The following is a 24803-nucleotide window of genomic DNA, read 5'->3' on the forward strand; positions in this document are numbered from 1 at the left end:
TAACATATATACTTTCATCTTTGAAGAAACAGAAACTAAAACTCCAAATATTATATGCTTCTACATCTATGCACATTTACAGTCATTTTATAATTATCGATTTCTATGAGTTATACCACAGTTATCTACAACATACTAAGAAAAAGATTATGCACAGTACAAGAAAACAGAATAGCAAATTTTAATTTGACCTACTACATAAATCTAGCTAATACTAAAAATCCCAATTATGAAATCTAAATTTCCAAATAAATCTGAACATCTGGCAGTATATTACACAGCAATTAGAAAACATTATGCTATGGAAAAGACTTAATCATTCTGGTTTATGTTTTGCAAATTCTAGCAGAAAACTAATGCTAGGGTTCATTGAAATGAACTGCTAATAACTCCTATTTTCTCCAAGAAAGCCATTATTATCTCAGATTTTCTTCTGAAAAGTATAATAGCCCCTATTTATAATATTATGGAAAATATGAACAAGAATTTTAATCAAAATAGCATTTTGAAAAGCACCCTTTTGGTGCTGGGGCGGGGGGATACGCAGGACTGAACTCACAGCCTTACACATGGTAAGCAAGCATTCTACCACTGATCCCTAACCTTTCTTTTCATTCCTAAGACTATAAAAAACACCAATACATAAATGCCAAAAAAAATCAATAAATGCAAACAAGAAAAGTCCCAACAAAAGTCAGTTTTCTTCTGTGAAAGGACCAGCAAAGGGTCAGTCTAGAAAGACAGGAAAATTTTAGCTCATAATCAAGCTATTCCAGCCAAACACCACAGAAAATACTGTGGTCCAAACCCTACCCATGCTAGCAAAGGCCAACTGGAAACCTACACTCCCACCCTTTCAAGATGTAACAAGCCACTCAACACCCCTTGCAGTATAGAGTCAGAGAAGAGCATGTCGGGTAGCTAGAAATTTTATCACAAGGTACCCAACCTCAGTGTCATTGGAGACCACTTGAGTAGACTGTACTTCTAGAATATTATATCAATATAAATGGCACTTTCTTTAAAAAGTAAATATACAATAACACTTAGCCCAGTAATTATACTCCTAGGCAAACTGCCAAACTGTTTTCCAAGGTGGCTGTACAACTTTACAATTAACTGTTTCACTGTCTTATTCTGCTTGGGCTGGGTAAGTGGCCCATGCCTATAATCCCAGTGATTCAGGAGGCTGAGATAAAAAGATTACAAATTCACAGCTGACCTGGGCAACTTAATATGATCCTGTTTCAAAATGAAAACTAAAGCCAGATGTGGTGATACACACCTATAATCGCAGTGACTAAGGTGGCTAAGGCAGGAATATCACAAGTTCAAAGCCATCCTCAGCAATTTAGCAAGACTCTGTCTCAAAATCTTAAAAAAATTAAAAGGGCTGGGAATGTGGCTCAGTGGTAGAACACCTCTGGGTTCAATCCCCAGTACCAAAGGTAAATAAATAAATAAAAATAAAAAGGACTGGGCCCAGTGGCTCAGGATGCTGAAACAGGAGGAGTTCAAAGCAGGCTCAGCAATAGTGAGGTGCTAAGCAACTCAGTGAGACTCTTGTCTCAAATTTTTAAAAATGGACTGGGAATATAGATCTGTGGTAAAGAGTCCCTGGTTTTAATTCCCAACACCAAAAAGAAAAAAAGATAAGGGCTGGGAATTGTGACTCAGTGGTAGAGTGTTCACCTAGCAAATGAGAGGCACTGGGTTCAATCCTCAGCACCAAATAAAAATGAAATAAAGATATTGTGTCCACCTACAGCTAAAAAAATAAATATTAAAAAAAAGATCAGTGATTGCCAACAGATGGGAAGGATAAATAAGTGTATCACAGAGATTTTTTAGGGCAGTAAAACTAACCTGTATATATATCATTACACATTTTTCCAAACCCATAGAAAGTATAGCACCATGAGTGAACCCTAATGTAATCTATGGACTTTATTTAATGATAACACATTAAGAGCAGCTCATCAATTGTAACAATGTACCACGTTTATGCAAGATGTTAATAGGGGAGAGAAGAGGAGTACATAGGAATTCTGCACCTTAAGCTTAATTTTTCTCTAAATCTCATAAAAGAGCAAATTACAATCAATTGGTTTTATTTTATTTTTTATGTTTTATAGCACTGGGGATTGAATACTAAGCACGAGCTCTACAACTGGGCTATATCCCTACCACTTCACTGGCTTTAAAAAAAAAAAAAAAAAACCTTAAATCAGACTCTCCTTTTTTTTAATATTTATTTTTTACTTGTAGTTGGACACAATACCTTTATTTTACTTATGTATTTTATGTGGTACTAAGGATCCAACCCAGGGTTTCACACATGCGAGGCAAGCACTCTACTGCTGAGTCACAACCCCAGCCCCTCAGACTCTCCTTATTAACTTCCAAAAGTATATAAAAATATGGACTACTTCACGAATTTGTGTGTCATCTTTGCACAGGGGCATGTTACTCTCCTCTGCATCATTCCAATTTTAGTACATGTGCTGCCAAAGTAAGCACTTGGCTTTATTTTTCTTACACTAAAATCAAACAACTTTGTTCCATAAAATTGAATAAATGTTCAAATGAGCCTAGCAGAGGAGTTTGGTATTTTAAACAGAAAAGCAAAAAAAAGAAAAAAGAGAAACACAGTGGACTGGTCCTTTCCCAAAGTTACTTTCCTTGTTAGGAGGGGACAGGGAGACAAATAGAGATATTGGTTAGTATCAGATAACTTCAGGATACCTTCAGGTTAACAAAGCAGGTTAAACTTCATTATCCTGTCAATTGAAACTGGCCTGTATGGGAAATTTAGTTATCTCTCTACTCTTCATTTCTCAAGGAGGTCAAATAAAACAACTTTGTTCTTTTTAGTTGTTGATAAAACTTTTCTCTTTAAAAATATATATTTTTTAATTGTAGATAGATACAATACCTTTATTTCATGTTATTTTTATTATCATTTTTATGTAATGACAGGGATTGAACCCAGTGCCTCACGCATGCCAGTGCCAGGCAAGTGCACTAGCGTTGAGCCACAGCCCCAGCCCCCAAAACTTAGTTTTAACTTAATAACATGCAACTATAATGTGAGAAACTCCATTTTGATTTTTTTTTTTTTTTGGTACCATGGATTGAACGCAGGGACACTTAACCACTGATTACATCCCCAGCCCTTATTTTTATTTTTTTTTAATTTTGAAACAGGGTCTTGTTAAGTTGCTTAGGGCCTCACTAAATTCCTGAAGCTGGCTTTGAATTCGTCATTCTCCTGCCCCACAGCCTCCTCACAGTAATTCACTGGAATTACAAATCTCCGCCACCACGCCCTACAGTCCATTTTGATAGTTAGCCTGATCTGTAGAGGCATAAGTGCAGTAGTTTAGTCCAAAAAAATGGCATCCTGTGATTTTATCTAACAACTCAAAACTGCTTAAAAAAAAAACTCTAAATAAGAAAATAATCTCATTAAATGCTCATTCCACCACTAACATCATTTATACCACTAACTGATCAAACATATAATACGGTCTAACTCCTTGTGACTTAAAATATGATCTGGAAATTAACAGAATCAGAATCACCTCAAAGATTAAAACCCAAAATCTGGATTCCACCCTAAATCTTCAGTCATAATCTGCATAACAAGATCATCAGATCTGAGAGGTTCTAATCTTGAGTTTCAATGCAAAGAGCCACATAGGGCCAGGGAGACAAAAATCAGGGCCAAGAATCTTCCAAAAATTGTCTTACAAAAAGACATTCCAGGGCTGGGGCTATGGCTCAGTGGTAGAGCCCTTGCCTCACACATATGAGGCACAGGGTTCAATCCTCAGCACCACTTAAAAAATAAATAATAAATATTAAAAAAAAAAAAGACATTCCACTGTGTCTCTCAGATCTAAATCATTCCCCAAATTTTTCACTACCTCAGAGGGCTATACTAAAGCCTGTCATGGTGTTGAGGTGGAAAAAAAAAGGGTAAGAAAATTCTTTTTTATTACAGTCACAAAATGACCTTAGCATACACTTATAGGAGATCAACGTGCTCAGTCACAGAAATGTGGCAGAGCTTTCCCCATCCTTCTTGGATTCGAGGGTCAGTGGCTCTTGCACGGTGTGTCTTGCTACAGCCCCATGGGTGAAGCTATGCTCACCTGTTCCTTTGTAATATAATACCTTGCCCTGTTTAGGATAGAATGGAAGTGCCTTGTGTGTGTCCCCTTCTCTTACTGTGCCCTTGGGTGTGGCCTGCCCAGGTGTCAGTCAACCTGCTGACAGTGGACATCATGAAGATAGACTCAGCCCCCTGAAATTTGACCCCTTGCTCATTTGAATAGCTTCTCCTCAATAAAAGGGATCAACCCATGCTCTTGCTCTCTCTCTTCCTGTGGACCCTTAAGGTCAGAGGAGCGACCCCAAAGAAAAAGGTATTTGTGTCTCTTGTGTGGTTATTTTGTGCAGCCCAATTAGCCCAGTTCAACGGGAGTGACCCCTGAGCCTTTCAGCGGCGAGAACTGAAACCCAGCATACACTGGCATCTTAGGTTTTCATAACCTGGATAAGATAAGGAGCCACAAATAAATGCAGTTTATCAATGACTGGCAAAACCACTGAATACCTGACAGAAACTAATACCAAGGCTAACTTCTCAATACCATCAACATAAGACAAATGTTAATAGAATGAAAACAAATATGTTAAAAGAAAATAAAGACAGGGCTCGGGGTGTAGCTCAGTGGTAGAGAGCTTGCCTAGCACACCTGAGGCACTGGGTTCAATCCTCGGCACCACATAAAAACAAATAAATAAAATAAAAGTATTGTGTCCATCTACAACTTAAAAAAATAAGATAAAAAGAAAACATAATAAAATTCTATATCCAAAAAAGGCATTTTTTTCAAAGATAAGAGGAAAAATATACATACAACTTCTGGGGACAGAGTCTTTGCTCTGGATACATTCTCAAAGGGATCTACACTAGAAGAAATCATCAAACCACCTGTTTACAAAGACCTTAACATTCATTTCTAATCAGGCATGGGGGTGTAGGCCTGTAATTTCAGGTATTAGAGAAGCTGAAGCAGGAGGACAGAAAAATTAGAGTCCAACCTGTGCAACTTAACAAAATCATTTCAAATACAAATTAGTAATTTAAAAAAAAAAATTCAGCCTAGCAACTCAGGACTGTGAATTCAAAGCCAGCCTCAGCAAAAGTGAGGCACTAAGCAACTCAATGAGACCCTATCTCTAAATAAAATACAAAAAAGGACTGGGGATGTGGCTCAGTGGTTGAGTGCCCCTGAGTTCAATCCCTGGTACCCACCCCCACCCCACCCCCAAAAAACTTCAAAGAGCCAGAGATCCAACTCAGAGCACTTGCCCAGCAACAACAAACCTGGGTTGTCTCTACTACCCAAAAAAAAAAAAAAATCATTCCACCTAACCACCTTCTCAGTATCTCTAGAATTCTCCAGAATACCACCCAGGCTCTGCTTTAACATGGTGTTAAATTCACTATCTTACCTTATCTTTAATATGAGAAAATCATTAGAAAGTTCCATTCCACTTTTTAACTTCTACTTGATAGTTATAGTTCTTCTGTCAAAGCAACAAAATAGTAAATCTAATTCCTCTTGCATTTGCCAGATCTTTGGTACATTAGAAAATGAGTTGTCCCCATCTACTTCTTCACTAAATGAAACAGCTCCTATTTCTTAAATAAAAACTTCAAATCAATCAGTTGATTTACTGCTACCACCAGCCAGCCAGTTTTCTTCAGAAATGTGTCTAGTAAAACTGAATACAATAATACAATATTATTAGGAACATAATACTAGAGTATTATGTTCCTAAAGGCCCTTATATATACTTCCCCATCCTCTTAAGCACCCCTGGGGCGTGTGTGTGTGTGTGTGTGTGTGTGTGGTTTTAACCACAGAGCCACATCCCAGTCCTTTTTTATATTTTCTTTTCAAACATGGTCTCACTAAATAAGTTGCTTAGGGCCTTATTAAATTGCTGAGGCTGGATTTCACTAGTAATCCTTCTGCCTCAGCCTCCGCAGCCACTGGGATTACAAGTGTGTACCACCACACAAAGCTATTTGATTTTCTTAGTATTAGACCCAGGGACACTCCACCATCGAGCTACTACCCCACTCCAAACCCCTACCTTCTCTTTTTTCTCAAGATGGGGTCTCAGTAAGTGGTCTGGAGCCTTGCTAAATTGCTGAAGCTTGCCTTTGAGATCCTCCAACCTCAGTCTCCTGAGTCACTGGGATTACAGGTGTATACAACTACATTTGGCTTTGGAGCCCTTATATTTTTCATCTTAAAACTCTAATCGTTAAAGTTAACAGAGAAACATTGGGAAAAACTGTTTTAAAGAATATTTAGGGGGCTGGGGCTGTAGCTCAGTGGTAGAGCACTTGCCTAGCACATGTGAGGTACTGGGTTCAATATTCAGCACCACATAAAAATAAATAAATAAAGATATTGTACCAACTACAACTAAAAAAAAAAAAAAATTAAAGAATATTTAGCTGGGTGCAATGGCACATGTCTGTAATCCTAGAGACTCAGAAGCCTGGGCAGCAGGATTCCAAGTTCAAGACCAATCTCAGCAATTTATTGAGGCCCTAAGAACTTACCCTGTCTCAAAATTTAAAAAATAATAATAATAAAGGATTAGATGTGGCTCAGTGGTTAAGTTCCCCTGAGCTCAATCCTCAGTACCAAAAAAAACAACAAAAAAAAGACAACACTGTCCTTCACTGTTGTCCCTGAATTAAACTGGTTGGTTTGCCTGAGGCATTTCAGCAAGCCCAGCTATACTGAGCAAATGAAGTTGTTCAAAATATCCTTTAAACATTTCTTTTGTCCAATTATAAATGTTGTCCCATTTTAGCTTGCTAAAGAACAGCTGCCTGGGTAGCCTGCTGACATTCATTCTTAAAATATACCCAGCCCAAGACAACCTACTAAAAGGGAACCTGCTAATTGGCTGAGTACTAGGCCACCAGCTGTATGAGAGAACCTGATTCTTGGGGATCCAAACATACATCTAATTTTAGTTATATGACTGTACAATACTGATGTCACTGTTTAAGAAGATCAGATGTGACTAAAACACTAAGATAAACCCACTTGTTAACCTATTAGAAATTTAAATGAAACATTTAATGACTTTAGTTTCTATTTCTGGTATTAGGAAATGAACCCAGGGGCACTCTAATACTGAATTACCTTTTTTTTAAGACATTGGTGGACCTTTTTATTTTATTCATATATTTATATGTGGTGCTGAGAATCGAACCCAATGGCTCACACGTGCTAGACAAGTGCTCTACCACTGGCCACAACCCCAGCCCCCTGATTTTTTTTTTTTTTTTGAGAGAGAGAGAGAGAGAGAATTTTTTAATATTTATTTTTTAGTTTTCGGCGGACATAACATCTTAGTTTGTATGTGGTGCTGAGGATCGAACCCGGGCCGCACGCATGCCAGGAGAGCACGCTACCGATTGAGCCACATCTCCGGCCCCCTGAACTATTTTTTTATTTTAAGAAAGAATCTCACTGAATTATCAAGGCTGGCCTCAAATTTGTGATTCTATTGCCTTAAACTCCAGAATAGATGGGATTAGAGAGTTACGTCACCATACCGAGTTGTTTATTTTTGCTTTACAATGCTGGAGACTGAACCCAAGGCCTCAAGCATGTCAGGGAGGCACACTGAATGAAAAAAAAAACAAAATTAATGATAATTCTCAGTGTTAACAAGGACATGATAATATAAGCTTTAATACATACAACCTTTCAGAAAGCAATCTTGCAAAAATGTATCAAGTCTCAGGCTGGGGAAGCAGCTCAGTGGCAGAGCACTTGCCTTGCATGTGTGAGGCACTGGGTTTGATCCTTAAATGAAATAAAATAAAGGTATTCTGTCCATCTACTACTACAAAAAAACTTTTAAAAATGTATCAGGTCTTCGGGCTGGGGTTGTGGCTCAGCGGTAGAGCGCTCAGGTAGAGGGCTCACCTAGCGTATGCAAGGTCCTGGGTTCAACTCAGTACCACATAAAAAAATAAATTAAAAAATAATGGTATTGACAACCACAACTAAAAAAATAAATAAATATTTTTTTAAAATGTATCAAGTCTTCAACTTACACATCTTCTATCTCAGTAATTAATATATATCTAAGAATCTATCATGATGTAGAGAAATTAGAACCTTCATATATTACTACTGGGAATACAGAATGATGCAGTCACTTTAGAAATCAGTCTAGCAGTTCCATATTAAACATTACCTTATGACCTAGCAATTCCACTCACAAGTATATACACTCAAGAAAAATGAAACAAAGGGCTGGGATTGTAGCTCAGTGGTAGAACACTTGCCTAGCACATGTGAAGAGCTGGATTTGATCCTTAACATCACATAAAAATAAATAATATGTACATCTACAAATAAAAAAATAAGGAAAAATGAAACACAAAAATCTTGCATACAAATGTTCATAGCAGTATTACTCATAACACTTTAAAAGAAAAAAATCTAAATATCCAATTCAACTGATAAATGGATAAATAACATATATTATATCCATACACTCGAATACTATGTGATCTTAAAAAAATGAAGTACTAATACATGCTACAAGATGGCCTATCATGGAAAATATGCTAAATAAAAGCAGTTTAACATGCACAGTGATGCATGTCTGTAATCCAAGCATCTTGGGAGGCTGAGTCAGGAGGATCCAGAGTTCAAAGCCAGCCTCAGCAAAAGCAAGGCACTAAGCAACTCAGTGAGACCCTGTCTAAATAAAATACAAAATAGGGCTGGGGATGTGGCTCAGTGGTTGAATGCCACTGAGTTGAATCCCCAGTACCAAAAAAAAACTTTTAAAAAGTAGTTAAACACAAAGGTCACATATCACACAATTCCATTTATAATGACACATGCAGAATAGGGACATCCATACTGTAGGGGCTGCCAGGAATTAAGGGATAAAGAGAAAAAGAAAATGACTACTAATGGGTATACAGTTTCTTCTGGAGTGACAGATTAGTGGTGCTGCTGGAAAACTTGTGAATATACTAAAAACCATTCAAAATGCTAAATTTTATCTCACATCACAATAAGTCTATTAAATTAAAAAACTATCATAATGAAAATGTGAAATATAAACACTCTTACACATAAAAATAAAACAAAAAATGAAAAACAGTCTCTATATGCAATAATAGGGAAAACTAAGTAAATCAAAATCTGTTCACATGATACAACATAATGTAGTCATTAAAGATTATCTTTAGCTGGGTGCCAGTGGTGCACACCTGTAATTCCAGCAACCCAGGAGACTAAAGTAGGAGGACTACAAGTTCAAAGCCAGCTTAGGCAACTTAATAAGGCCCTAAGCAATTTAGAGAAGCCCTGTTTCAAAATAAAAATAATAAGAAGAAGAAGGGCTGGGAATGTAACTCTGTGGTTAAGTGCCCCTGGATTCAATCCCTGGTACAAAAAAAAAAAAAAAAAGATTCTTTATGCCTGGCAATGAATGGCAGACAGAAAAGTAAGAAAAGAACAGGTCAAGTCAGGTGCAGTGGCACATACTGGTAATCCCACAGCTCTAAAGGCTAAGGCAAGAGGATCCCAAGTTCAAAGCCAGCCTAAGCAGCTTAGTGAGACCCTAAGCAACTCAGCAAAACCGTCTTTAAAAAAAATATCAAAAGGGCTGGGGATGTGTTTCAGTGGCTAAATGTCCCTAGGTTCAATCCCCAGTACCAAATCAAATAAATAAATAAATAAATAAATAATGAAAAAAAGAAGAAGATGGAAAAACAAAAAGAAAAGCAGGTTAGATACTACCCTTTACCAGCAATGTTTTGTTACACTTGTCTCTCTATAATTTAGTGAACGAGAGGGAAAAGAAAATGAATAAACTTGAGTTAAAAAAAATCTGAACACAGAATATAGCCAATCACATTACTGTGAATACTAGATTCAAGGGCTGGGGCTGTAGCTCAGCTGCAAAGTGCTCACCTAGCATATGCGAGGCCTTGGGTTCGATCCTCAGCACCACATAAAAATAAATTAATAAATAAAGATATTGTGTACAACTACAACTAAAAAATAAATAAATATATATATATATATATTTAAAAAAATACTAGGTTCAAGAAAGAACTATTTTGCGAATGAGCCCAGAATACATTTCCCCAGAGAAACAATACAGAAAATAAAAATAAGGTTCTTACTCTAACTCATAGAAGTTTAAGTCTTTTATGTTCTGAGTTCTAAAAACATAGAACAACTAGAGGCAAGAGGTACAGAGGGGCAGAAACAGATAAGAATTACCTTTCTCTGGGCCCTCAGGAAACTTTTTCCCCCTGTGGCACTAAAGATCAAACCCAGGGTCTTGTGCGTTATAGGCAAGAGCTCTACAATTGAGCTACAACCCAGCCCAGGAAACATTTCACAATAGGCAAAAATAGTCTTACAATACTTTACTTCCTTTCTGCATTTTTCCAAGCCATTAGTAGCAGTATGCTTTACTAAATCCCACCATAATAGCACCATTACTCCAGCATAAACTGAATATACTTTTGGCAGAAGGGAAAGAGAAATGAAGAACAAAAATAAAGTAAATACTATCTGATTTCAAAGGGGTCTCAGGCCAGTGGACATATATAATTTAAAGTCAATATGAAAATCCCAAGGAATTAAAAAAACAAAAAAACACATCATAAGGGGCTGGGGTTGTGGCTCAGTGGTAGAGCACTTGCCTAGCATACTGGGTTTCATTCTCAGCACTATATATAAATAAATAAAATAAAGATCCATCAACAACTTAAATAAATAAATATGTGCTTGTGTGTGTGTGTATATGTGTGTGTATGTATGTATGTATATATATATATATATATATATATATATATATATATATTTAAAGAATATTGCTATCTTGGGCTGGGAGTATAGCTCAGTTGGTAGAGTGCTTGCCTTGCATGTACAAGGCACTGGGTTCAAGCCCGAGTACCCCCCCTACACACACACACACACAAAAGAATATTGCTGTCTTGTTTTTTATTTGTTTTTGGTACCAGGGATTTGGTACTCAGGATCCTTAACAACTGAGCCACAACCTCAGCCCTAGTTTGTATTTTACTTATTTATTTTGTTTTGTTTTGTTTTGGGGGGGTATCTGGGATTGAATTCAGGGTCACTTGACCACTGAGCCATATCCCCAGCCCTATTTTGTATTTTATTTAGAGACAGGGTCTCACTGAGTTTCTTAGTGCTTCGCCATTGCTGAGTCTAACTTTATTTTATTTAACTCTGGATCCTCCTGCCTCAGACTCCCTAGCCTCTGAGATTACAGGCATGTGCTACCGTGCCCAGAAAATACTGGGCAGTTTTAAATCTTCCAGTTCATGAAGGTGGAATATCTTCCTTTTTAAATATTTTTCATTGGACATAATATTTTTATTTTATATATATGAATATGATATGGCTCCATGGTAAAGTGGCCCTGGGTTCATTCCCCAGTACAATAAAAATAAAAATAAAAAATAATAATTTTTTTCTAGTTGTCAATGAAATTTTATTTTTTATGTATTTATGTGCAGTTTGAGAATTGAATCCAGTGCCCCACACATGCAAGGCAAGCACTCCACCACTGAGCTACAACCCCAGCCTACAAAAAAATAGTAATAAATTTAACCAAAGAAGTGCAAAGACTTATACACTGAGAAAGAACTTAAAGACATAAATAAATGGCTAAGCACAGTGATCTGCACCTGTCAACGCCAGGTGTTCAAGAGTCTGGGGCAGAAGGAGTATAAGTTCAAGACCAGCCTAAGCTGGGGATTGAACCCAGGACCTTGTGCATATGAGGCAAACACTCTACCTACTGAGCTGTGTCTTCAGCACCCCCCCCCCAAAAAAATTTATGTTTTATATTTTTAAAAAAGAAGGGCTGTAGCCAGGCACAGTGGCCAAGCCTATAATCCCAGCAGCCTGAAAGGCTGTGATGAGAGGATCACAAGTTCAAAGCCAGCCTCAGCAAAAGCTCTCATTGAGAACCTGTCTCTAAGTAAAATACAAAATAGGACTGGGGATGTGGCTCAGTGGTCGAGTGCTGGTACCCCCCCCAAAAAAACAAAAAGCAGGTGGCCTGCAATACAGCTCAACTATACAGTTTCCCTGTTCAATCCCCAGTACTATCAAAAATGGAAAAAAAAAAAGAGAGAGAGAGAGAAAGAGAGAAAAAAAAAAGGCTGGGGTTTTGGCTCAGTGGTAGAGTGCTTGGCTAGCATGTGTGAGGCCCTAGGTTGATCCTCAGGACCACATAACATAAATAAAAGTATTGTGTCCACTGAAAAATATTAACAAAATACAAAAGACATTCCATGTTCATGAACTGGAAGATTTCAAACTGTTTAAGACAGCAATATTCTTTAAATTGATTGACAAATTCAATACAGTATCTAAAAATTTTAACTTCCTTTTTCACAGAAATTCACAAGCAGATCCTAAAATTCATATGAAAATGCTAGGAATCCAGAATAGCAAAAAATCTAGAAGCTCGGTATGTTGGTGCAGGCCTGTAATCTCAAGAATTTGGGAGGCTGAGGTGGGAAGATGGAAAGTTCAAGGTCAGCCTCTGCAACTTAGTTTGAAAGTAAAAAATAAAAAACAATCTTGAAAAAAAAGAATAAAGTTAGAAAACTCACACTTCTTGATTTCAAAACATACTACAAAGTTGAGACAGTGTGGTGCTTGCATAAGGAAAGACATGTAAATCAACAGAATAAAATCAAAGTTCAGAGATAAACCTGTGTATCTATTGGGTAAACTGACTTGCAACATGGATGCCAAGACAATTTTTTTTAATGAAAAAGATCTCAAAACTCTCCAAAGTAGTTGTGCGATTAGTAAATAAGCACATCAGTCATCAGGAAAATCAAAATTACAATGAGCTATTCCACTTCATACCCATTAGGATAGCTATACTCAAAAAGATATTAGCAAGTCTTTCGAGGATATGGAGGGAACTAGAACCCTCAAATACTGATAATAGGAATATAAAATGAAAGGCAATTTTGGAAAACACTTTGGTGGTTCCTCAAAAGGTTAAACACAGTAACCACATGACACAACAATTCCACTTCCAGGTATACTTATGCAGGAAAAATGAAAACCTATGCCCACATAAAAACATACAAAGAATGTTCATAGCACCATTATTCATATTAGCTAAAAAGAGAATTGACACAAATGTTCATCAATGGATGAATGGATAAACAAAATGAAGTGTATCGATGTAATGAAATATTATTTAGCCATAATAATGAAATAAATGGTTGACACATGCTATAACATGGATTAACCTAAAAACAACAGGCTACATGAAAAAAGCCAGACACAAAAGGCGATTTATTGTATGATTCCATTTATATGAAATACCATAATGGAGTAAGGAAAATTTGTGGTTGCCAGTGGATAGAGGAATGAGAAGGAACAGGAAGAAACTGCTAAAGGGTATGGGGTTTATTTTGAGGATGATGAACATGTTCTGGAATTAGATAGTGGTAATAGTTGCAGAACACTATGACTACATCAAAACCCACCAAATTATATGCTTTAAAACATAAGTTTTATGGAATGTGTCTTTTTAAATGTGAAATAATAAATGCTCAAAGATAAATATTAATAAATATTTATTTGGTTAATAAAATAAAACATCAAAGAAAAAAAACAACCTAAACTAGGAAAGTAGCTACAAAAGACTTTCTTTGGTTTTTTTCAAAGATAAGAATTTACTGAAGAATAGAAATAGGAACAAAATTCTCTCAATGCAAGAGGGGAACCGAGAGCAGGTTTTCCCAAAGAAAGGCAATAAATAAAGATTGACATCTGAGCTGATATGAATTGAACCAATCCTAAAAGTCTGCCTGATCCCCTAACCCCTCTACTCCCAAATTCTTCCTAAGCTCAGAAATCACTTATTTACCTGCCACCCAAAGCAACACTCACTCCCCCAAATTATTTCTTTTTTTCTTTCCTGGGTTTTTGTTGTTGTATTTTCTTTGATGTTGTTTGTTCATCTGTTTTGGTAGTACTGGGGATTGAACCCAGACACCCAGCCATTTTTTTTTTATTATTATTATTTTTTTTTTAATTTTTGGTACCAAAGGATTGAACCCAGTGATGCTCTACCACTGAGCTACATCCCCAACCATTTTTTATTTTTTGAGACAGGGTATCACTAAATTGCTGAGAATGGCTTTTTTGTAATATTTTTTAGTTGTCAACCAATCTTTATTTTATTTTTATTTCGATGAGGTACTGAGAATGGAACCCAATGCCTTATACATTTCAGGCAAGTGCTCTACCACTAAGCCACAACCCCAACCCTTGGGAATGGCTTTGAACTTACATTCCTCCTGCCTCAGCCTCCCAAGCCATTGGGATGACAGTCCTGCACAACTGCACCAAAACGTTTTATTTTATTTTTAGACAGGGTCTCACTAAGTTGCTAAGGCTGGCCCTGAACCTTCAGTCCTTTCGCCTCATCCACCTGAACCACTGGAACCAGAGAAGTGTGTCCCCACACCAGGGAAAGCTACAACTATTTATATGTTATTCACTATAAGTCAGAAACTACCTATACTTTGTCATAATGAAAAAAAAAAAAAAAAAAGAATCATATAACCTAATTTTGGTCAACAATCAAAACTATTAAAATGATCTAGCTATGCTGCCAGGCATGATAATGCATGCATATAATCCCAGCAATTTGGGAGTCTGAGGCAGGAGTCCTGATTAAAAGTTTGAGGTCAGTCTCAGCAATTTCTTGAGACCCTCAGCAATTTAGCAAGACCCTGTTTCAAAATAAAAAATAAAAAGTGCTTGGGATATAACTCAGTGGTAAAGCACCACTGGGTTCAACTTCCAGTAGCAGAAAACAAAAAATAAATAAATAGGGCTGGGGATGTGGCTCAAGCGGTAGCGTGCTCGCCTGGCATGCGTGCGGCTCGGGTTCAATCCTCAGCACCACATACAAACAAAGATGTTGTGTCCACCGAAAACTAAAAAATAAATATTTAAAAAAATTCTCTCTCTCTCTCTCTCTCTCTCTCTCTCCCCCCTCCCTCCCTCCCTCCTCTCTCTCTCTCTTTATAAATAAATAAATAAATAAATAAATAAATAAATAAATAAGGGAAAGAAAAGAAAGGTTGAACTACAACCTTCAGTTTTAAGATGTAAAACATTTTAATCATAATTTTAAACACAAACTATAGAAAATCAAAACCAAGATCTCTCTTGGATATACTTCCTAAAATAGTAAAGAGAAAAATTAAGCATGAAATTTTGGCTCTAATTACATACTACTAGGGTATTATGTTGATACTCAGTGATTTTTTTTTTTTAATCACCCAAGTGAAAACCAGAAAAAAAAAAAAAAAAGTTAGTTATATAGACACGGGAAGGTAATGGAAACAATACTCAAAATAATCCCTTTGGAACAACGGACAGAAATTAGCAAAGAAAATGGGAATGTGAAAAGTCTAATACATGAGGACTGGAAATGTAGCTCAATGATAGACCACCTTGGTTGGCACATGTAAGGCTGTGGGTTTGATTCCCAGCACCCCCCCCAAAAAAAAGTCAAACATATGGTTCAGAAAAACCAACCAACCAAGGACAAAGACTTGGCTTAATAGCACTTCTAGGAAAAAGACATAGAGATAAGTTTTCTAGTAGACAGATACAAACTAACTTTGAAAAAAAAATATTAAAAGAAAAATAATTTATTCTAAAACAGCACTGATGGAAAATGACTCAGTAGTAAATTCCCTATGGGCAGGGATTATAATTGAATTTTTTTTTTTTGGCAATGGGTACTGGTGATTGAACTGAGGCACTCTGAGCCACATCCCCAGCCCTATTTTTTTTTTTTTTTAATATTTATTTTTTAGGTGTAGATGGACACAACACAATACCTTTACTTTTATGTGGTGCTTTGTGGTGCTGAGGATGGAACCAGAGCCCCGCCCATGCTAGGCTAGCGCTCTACCACTGAGCCACAATCCCAGCCTCCACAGCCCTATTTTACATTTAGAGACAGGGTCTCACTCAATTGTTTAGGGCCTCACTTTTGCTGATGCTGGCTTTGAACTCACAATCCTCCTGCCACAGCCTCCTGAGATGCTGGGATTACAGGCATACGCCACCATACCCAGCATAATTGATTTTTTTTTTTTTTTTTAAAGATGATGTCGCACTGTTTCCAAGCTGGGCTCAAGTAATCCTCCTGCCTCTGCCTGCTGCCTGGAACTACAAAAGCACACCATCACGCCCAGTCATAATGAATTTTATAATCACTTCATTTCAAAAGCCTAACACAATATCTAGATTAGACCATATCTTACAAACTTTGACAAACTGTAGCATGTACAAAGGATGATGCCCAACAGAGTAAAAAAAAAAAAAATCAGCACATTTCATGAGAAGCATCTGGAGGAAAAAAAAAACTGTTTAGTCTGGAAAAGAAAAAACTTCAGTAGGGCAAAATAACTGTCACTGAAGAGCTGGAAAGTGGAATTTGGAGATTCACAGAATAAAAATAACTGGGGGTAGCAAAATTAGAATCACAGAACAGAAACTGTAGGGAAGCAGATTTGAAAGCATCTTCAGGGAAGTCTTCCTAAAATGACAAATTTGCAAACATGGAATTGGTTGGTAACCACCAGCTATTAGTTCCCTATCTTGAGAAATACCTGTGTGGAGGACTGGAGAGATGAGATATTACATTATATGCAAAAAACTTGCCTAGATCATCCTTAAAATCTCTTCCAATTCTATGACTGTACAAGTAGAAAGAAGTTCATGAAAGGAATTATTCTTGTCCTCAATACAAAAAAAGTTTTTTTAAAAACTGCTAAAAAACAGTAATTTCTTTAACTAGAAGCATTCCATCAAAAAGGGACAAATATTAACTAGTTAGCCAATATACTTGATATGAAGAGACTTCCTTGCTTGGGATGAAACACAGCACTGAAATTGAGTACAGGTCATCAATTTGAGCTAGACACTCTCTTCCTGTTTGGCCAGAGGCAAATGACTTCACCTCTCAAACTGAAAAACAATAATTTAAAATCCCGAAGGAGCTGGTTGTAGAGCATTTTCCCAGCATTCAGGGCCCTGGACAAAAAAATAAATACCAATATTAAATAAAAATAATTTAAAGTAGTTAACACCTGCTAAATGCTTCAGAAATTTATGTAACATTTTTAAAATTTTATTTGTTAAGCCACCCAAATTTCTTTGTCAGAAAAGATGTTACAAATAAGCAAGAAGGGGGAATACTAGAAGGAATTCTCTGATGCTGGATTAGAGTCAGATATCAGATATGAAAACAGATAGAAAAACAGATATATACACACATGTGAGCATGCATATATATGTGGATATATATGCATATGTTCATATACACATGCATTATTTCCTAGTTCTGTCCCAAGAGGACCTAGAAGCAGTGATACCCCAGAAGAAACACACATTCAGAAACCGAATCTTTATCTTAATACTTTTTTTAACAAAAGAAGCCAGGGCTCCTTGGAGAAATGGCTTAGTTTAGCACTGGGACAGAGAAAATACAAAATAAGAAAGGAGCATCTTACAATATCAAACAGTCCTAAAACACAAAAGTGTATGTATATGTGTGTGTGTGTGAGTGTGTATGTGTGTGTGTGTGCGCGCGCGCGCGAATAAAGAACACAGACCAGGCATGGTGGCTCACACTTGTAATTCCAACACCTCCAGAGCCTGAGGCAGAAGGATCATGATCAAGATCAGCCTCAGCAATCTAGCAAAGCCCTGAACTTAGTGAGACCCTGTCTCAAAATTTAAAAAAAAAAAAATGTTTAAAAAGACTGGGGATGTGGCTCAATTGTTAAGCACCCCAGGTTCAATCCCTGCTACCAAAAACAACAACAACACAGGTACCAATGTTAAAATGGCCAAAGCTGGAATAAACTAGCAATAAAATACAGTATTTTTTTTTAAAGAGAGAGAATTTTTTAATTTTTATTTTAAGTTTTCGGTGGACACAACATCTTTATTTTATTTTTATGTGGTGCTGAGGATCGAACCCAGCGCCCCACGCATGCCAGGCGAACGCGCTACCGCTTGAGCCACATCCCCAGCCCCAAAAATACAGTATTTTTTAATAACTTCATTTTATTTATGGTGCTGAGGCCAGTGCCTCACTTTACCACTGAGCCACAAACCCAATGCCAAAATACAGTATTGGATTGCTAACAAAAAAAAAAATCATCAGGGGCTGGTGTTATAGCTCAGTTGGTAAAGTGCTTGCCTCACATGCACAAGGCCCTGAGTTCAAACCCCAGCACTTGAAAAAGAAAAGAAAAAAAAAAAAAAACTTCACAAGGCCAGGCACACTCCTGTGGCGTACACCTGTAATCCCAGCGGCTGGAGAGGCTGAGGCAGAAGGATGGAGAGTTCGGCAAATGTGAGGCACTAAGCAAAACAGAGCTGGCTCAGTAGAGTACCCCTCAGAGTTCAATCCCTGGTACCAAAAAAAAAAATTAATGAGTCCATGTTGATATAAGTGATTTGATGGATAAAGAAATGGATGGGGGGCTGGGATTGTGGCTCAGCAGTAGAGCCCTCGCCTAGCACGGGCGGGATCAGGGTTCCATCCTCAACACCACATAAAAATAAAGGCACTTTGGGGCTGGGGATGTGGCTCAAGCTGTAGCGCGCTTGCCTGCCATGCGTGCGGCCAGGGTTCGATCCTCAGCACCACATACAAACAAAGATGTTGTGTCCGCCGAAAACTAAAAAATAAATATTAAAAAATTTTTTTTCTTTCTTTTTTTTTTTTTTAAATATTTATTGTTTAGTTATTGTTTAGTTAGTTATAGCCTTGTAAGCATCTTCTCATAAGAGTTGTGGGGGGTGTTTTGTTTGTTTAGTTTTGTTTGTTTGGTTTAATACTTGGGATTGAACCCAGGGGTGCTTAACCACTGAGTCATATCCCCAGTCCTTTTTATTTTTTATTTTGAGACAGGGTCTCACTAAGTTGCTTAGGGCCTGAGTAAACTGCAGAGGCTGGCTTTGAACTTGCAATCCTCTTTACCTCAGCCTCCCTAGACACTGAGATTACAGTTATGTGCCACCACACCCAGCTACCCTATAAGTATTATAAAACACTATAATGATTTTTAAATATGCTCACAAATTCCTGGATACCCTTCTCTTGAGATTAATTCTTTTCCCCTGGAGTACATATGTCTTGAGGACTTGTTTTCCCTTCTGAGAAATAAAGGCAACATCACTTTAACTCATCAAAGTTATGTCAGTAATGAATCATGTTAGTTATCTGGTATTCCCAGATTTAATGTGACAATAAGAGCACACCAGGCCTGGCAAGGTGGTGCATGTGCCTATAATCTCAGTAACTCAAAAGGCTGAGGCAGGAGGCTCACATGTTTGAGACCAGCCTCAGCAACTTAGCCAAGACAGGACTTAGGGAGACTCTGTCTCAAAAAACTAAAAAGGACTAGGTATAGTGCCTTGGCCCAATACCAATAAAAAATAGGGCATATCAAGCTGGAGGGTGTAGTTCACTGGTACAATGGTGAAAGGTGTCCTGAACACATATGAAGCCCTGTGTTCAATAGTTCAACATGGAAAAAAAAAAAGACAGTGAGAACTGGTATTTTCTTGGTTTCTCTCTCAAATTGACAAAAATCAAATGAACCACCAACATACTTTCCATTGGGTCAAAAATGTTCCTCTAAGGAAAACTGTTTCAACCCTACAAACACATGAACTATTCATGTTTAATGTTAAAAAAAAAAAAAAAAAGGAGGAGGAGGAGGAGGAGGAGAAAAAATAATGTCAAAAACTTGAAGTGTAGGGGCTGGGGCTGTAGCTCAGTGGTAGAGTGTTTACCTTGCATGCATGAGGTACTGGGTTCAATCCTTAGTTTAATTTATAAAAATAAATTCAAAAAAATACATTAAAAAATTTTTTGAAGTGTCAATAGCAAGAACTTATAGTCCATGGATGGATTACCAAATTTAGAAACAAGATTAGGAAAAAGACCAAGGCACTGAGATCAGGAAAAACCAACTCTCTGACTAAAGTTAAGTCATCTAGACAAGAAAAAAGAAAATTCAAAGCCTATAATGGTATGTGCCTATCGTCCCAATTTTTGGGGAGGCTGAACAGAGGATCACTTGGCTACAAACCAGATCAGCATGGGCAACTCAGGGTCTTTAAAGAAGAAATAAAGAAGAAGAAAAAAAAAAAAATGAAAAGAGGGCTGGGGTTGTGGCTCAGTGGTAGAGCGCTCACCTAGCATCCACAAGGCACTGGGTTCAATCCTCAGCACCACATAAATGTGAAATAAAGATATTGGGTCCACCTAAAACTTAAGAATAAATACTGTTTTAAAAAATGAAAAGAAAGAAAATCCAGGTGTTTCCTTCAGTGTCAATAAACAATGGGAAATGACTTTTTAATAAGCAACTTTATTTGTATATTTGAGAATTTTTAAAATATTTTTTTAGTTGTCAATGAACTTTTATTTTGTTTATTTATATGTGGTGCTGAGAATCAAACCCAATGCCTCACACATCTAGGCAAATGCTCTACCACCAAGCCACAACCCCAGCCCACTTTTAAGAATTTTAACACAGGGATGCTGACAAATATATGAGATGACCAAAACCAACCAAACAAGCAGAGTGGGAAATGTATTTAAACACACCCCAGCTCTTTCCAACTTTAGTTCATGGGTTCTTACAATGGGAAAAGGGAAACTCTCTAGGCTTCTGGAACTTGATTAAAACATCCCTTAAACTAGGCGTGGTGGGGCACGCCTGTAATCTCTGTGGTTTGGGAGGCTGAGGCAGGAGGATCTCAGGTTCAAAAGCCAGCCTCAGCAACTGTGAGGCCCTAAGCAACCCCAGTCTCTAAATAAAATACAAAATAGAGCTGGGGATGTGGCTCAGTGGCCAAGTGCCTCTGAGTTCAACCCTAGTACCAAAAAATAAAATAAAATAAAAAATCCCTTAAGAATATTCAGTGCCCTCATTCTAATTTTACAATCAACTGCCTTCTTATTACTGATTAAGCTGCCAGGAACAATGAAGGTGTCTTGGTCAGTGGGTAATTAAATTCAACTGTGTACATGACACCCAATACTTCTGACATAAATAAACTGGCATCTGGTTTATCAGTCTCTAGTGAGTTTACTTTGCATTAATATACTCCCAAGCACTTGAAATCATGCTGTGTGGACCAAAATTCTGAAGTTTCTAAACTACTTTATGGAGGTCAGAAAGACCTAGATGATGGTTTAAATGTCATTTTACTATCTGTAACTTCAAATTCCTGTCTCATTCTTCATCTGAAAATAAATAATAAAACTAGCTCATGGGAGATGGTAAGTGCTCTAATTATTATTTTAAAGTTAAATTTTAAAGGAAGAGTATAACTGAGGTTAAACATTTCATATGAAATGTAGTAGAGACAATTAAACTCCATCAATTTAAGCGACATCCCCTGAAGAGATTCCCACTGTAAGGAGTAGAGAAAAGCAAAGTTAAAAAGTTGCAAATAAGTGCAGACTTGGGAGGCTGAGACAAAAGATCCCTAGTTCCAGGTCAGCATTAGCACTTATCGAGGCCCTCAGTAACTTAATGAAACCCTGTCTCAAAAAAATAAAAAGGACTGGTGATGTAGCTCAGTGGTAAAACTCCTCTGGGTTCAATCCCCAGTACTGAAAATAAATAAAATTAAACTAAAAAAAAAAAAAAGTTGCAAGTAGGGGCTGGGCCTGTGGCTCAGTGTGAGAGCACTTGCCTGGCATTTCTGAGGCACTGAGTTTGATTCTCAGCACTGCATATAAATAAAATAAAGGTCTATCAACAACTAAACAAAAAATATTTTTTAAAAAGTTGCAAATAAAATGCCTACACTGCGTTGTACAGATGGAGTCTCTTCTTAGCAACTCTAATGTTGTCTACCAAATAGTAATACCCCACAATAGTTAGAACATGACAACTGTTCACTCTAAATCCATGTGCTCAGCTTGGATTCAGGATTGATTTATAAAAATAGCTGCTGCTTTTGCTGGTCTTTGAATCTCTGCGTTGAGGACTGGGCAATGTCACTCTATAGGCCCAGAGCAGTTGTATTCCCCCCTCACCACACCCATTTCTCTGCCTACCCAGCCAAGCTGATGGCACCCCCTCCCGTCTCTGCAAAACACTATTCTCCCTCCTCCAGGGCTGAGTGAGCAAATTACAAGCACAAATATCCCCTGATGCAATGCCACAACCATCCCTGGGAAAGAGCAGGGGCAGTTGCCAAAAGCGCAGCAGCAGGGAAATGGGCGGGAGAGAGAGAGCAAGAAACACTGCAATGTTATGCAGCCAGGGAGAGAGAATTGAGAGGCCCAGGGGAGCAATACTGTAACTGGACCAGAGGAAAAGGAGAAAAGGGGTTTTCCAATAGAAAGCTGGGTAACACTAATCTTTCCGAGGAGTACATGCTCCACCCTGAGTACGGGTCCTAAAACACAAACCTAAGGTGATTAGCTACCCAAAACAGCAAATGCATTTAATCTACACGTTTCTGAAGGTAAAACCCCACTCCGAACGACCCAAAGGACCATTTCAATAAAACTGAGCTAACCCAACATACCAATGAAGAACCTGTTTCATGTGCTAAACCATAATCTCTGCTCCAACTGCTCCTTCTCTAGTCCCTGTCCCCACCCTCTCTTAATGCCATCCCTTCCCATTCCCGCAGCCATAGGACTTTAGTCCAACTGCCAGGGCCCACACGCACACAGTAAGAGCCGCGGCTCGGGCCCAGTTCTCTAGACAACTCTCAGCCCCACCCACAACCCCCGACAGAACACTCTCCAAGACTCGCCTCAGTCCCACGTCAACTGACCCCCTAATGCCTCAGGAAACAACCCTTGAGTCCCCCACATGCCGAGCTGCACCCAGGCCCCAGGCTGAAGCTGCCCCTTGCCTCTGAGCTCACCACACCCGGAGAAAAATGAGGCGGCCACCAGCTTCACCACCCACGACCCCACGCGGGACCTGAACCCGCCGTGACACACAGCCCCGGGGCCGCGCCTCGAAGACGGCGAGGTCACGCCCGCAGGCCCCGCCCGGCCCCTCCCGGTCGCCCCACGTCCGGCGAGCTCGGGCCACCGCCCTTCCCCGCCCAAGGCAGCCCTGCGGGGTCTAAGTGGACGCGGGGCAGGCTCGGGCAGCCCCGGGACAGTGGAAAAGCGGCCCTCGGATCGGCCGCCTACGTCTGACCTACCCGCCGCCGCCGCCGCGCCGGAGCTGGAGGGAGCCGTGAGGAGCCGGGTAAGGGCCAGAGCAGCCGGAGCCGAAGAGCGAGCCGAGGGGCGGGGCGCAGGGAGGCGCCGCTTCCTCGCCGCCCTCTTGAGGCCCGGCGCGAGGGCAGAGCACCGCCCCTACCCAGCGGGCGCCGCCGTCGAGGCCAATAGGCGCGGGGCTAGGGCGGGCTGAGGACCGCCGCGAGCCAATGGCAGCTGGCCTAGGCTCTTTGACCGCTCCCGGACGCGCTGCGAGCGCCGGCCGTTGGGGGCAAGGCTTGTGGAGTGTGGACCGCTGCGCTCCAGCTCGCGGAAGCCGGGCGCACAGCGGATTGACCCGCTGCCCCCGCTGTTCTGTAAGGCTGATTCCCTTCAGAGCTTGGGCGTCTGGAGCGGGGAGGGTGGGAGCGCGGGGCCACGGGCCGGGCTGCTCTCAGGCCGCCTGCGGCTCTGTGATGTAACCTGGCGCAGCTGCTCGCTGGGAGGAGCCAGGGGACCAGGCGGCTGGGGCCGCACCAGGGGTCGCTGCCACGAGCCGCCCTTGAAACGTGGCTGGTCCAAACTGAGATGTGCGGTAAGTGTAGATAGAACACACAGCATTTCTGAGACAGTACAGAAAAAGAATAACAAAGTTAATATTTTTTTTCAGTATTGAGGATTGAACCCAGGGTCTTGCGCATGCTAAGCAAGCGTTCTACCATTGAACCACACCCTACCCTCCCCGCCCGATTTTTTTTTTCTTTTGAAACGAGGTCTCTTAAATTGCCCAGGCTGACCTTGGACTTAGGTTCACTTATCTACTCCTAGAAGCAGCAGAGGGGGTGGGGGAGGGGGGTCTGCTTTTTAAATAATGAATCTTTGTGCTCACCTCTGCCCCTAACCTTCCTATGTCATTTCTCTCTTTGGGACCCCAAAATGAGAGGATTGCGGGTCCTCAAAGGGCCGTTCAAGCCCTGGTATTCTGAAACTATTCCTGAATTTCATCTTATCTTGTGATACTACTTCCCCAGTTGCTAAGTGCTTTACTCTCTGGAAGGCCAAGTTAGCTTTTCCCTAAATCTGAGATAGGCGGGGCTAGCATTATCCACTTTTGAAGTTGAGGAAATGGGTTGAGGAATGTGGAGTGATGTGCCCCAGATTAAACTGAGGAAATGGCTTCAGGAATTTTGGAATGATGTGCCCAAGATCACACAATTATTAAGTGATAGATCCGGAACTAGAGGCCACATCCTTTGATCCTTGCTCAGTGCTCTTTCCACCACACCTTGATTTTTTTGTTGTTGTTTTTTCTTTCCTTTTTTATTCTAGGATTTACTTCCTAACCATAAACCATAACTTCTGTCAGGTGTGACTCCAAGATTACTCACAGTGATGCCCTCAGTTCCAGGCAC

General features: G+C 39.3%; 1 protein-coding gene and 1 non-coding gene across 10 annotated transcripts in view; both read right to left on the bottom strand.

Annotated features, from left to right (window-relative positions):
• The window catches only part of Map4 (microtubule associated protein 4), a 163494-nt gene extending 139994 nt beyond the window's left edge, over positions 1-23500 (bottom strand). For all 9 annotated transcript variants that reach the window (XM_071600671.1, XM_027932117.2, XM_071600666.1 and 6 more), the window contains exon 1: positions 23394-23500. The gene's annotated coding sequence lies outside the window, so the exon portion shown is untranslated. The remainder of the gene's footprint in view (positions 1-23393) is intronic.
• LOC114090416 (U6 spliceosomal RNA) lies at positions 2415-2520 on the bottom strand. The gene has a single exon (XR_003582341.1). It is a non-coding gene; the product is annotated as a U6 spliceosomal RNA (small nuclear RNA).
• Positions 23501-24803: the final 1303 nt, after the last annotated feature.

The sequence above is a fragment of the Marmota flaviventris genome, chromosome 1 (genome assembly GCF_047511675.1).
Source record: "Marmota flaviventris isolate mMarFla1 chromosome 1, mMarFla1.hap1, whole genome shotgun sequence".
Lineage (NCBI taxonomy): Eukaryota > Metazoa > Chordata > Mammalia > Rodentia > Sciuridae > Marmota > Marmota flaviventris.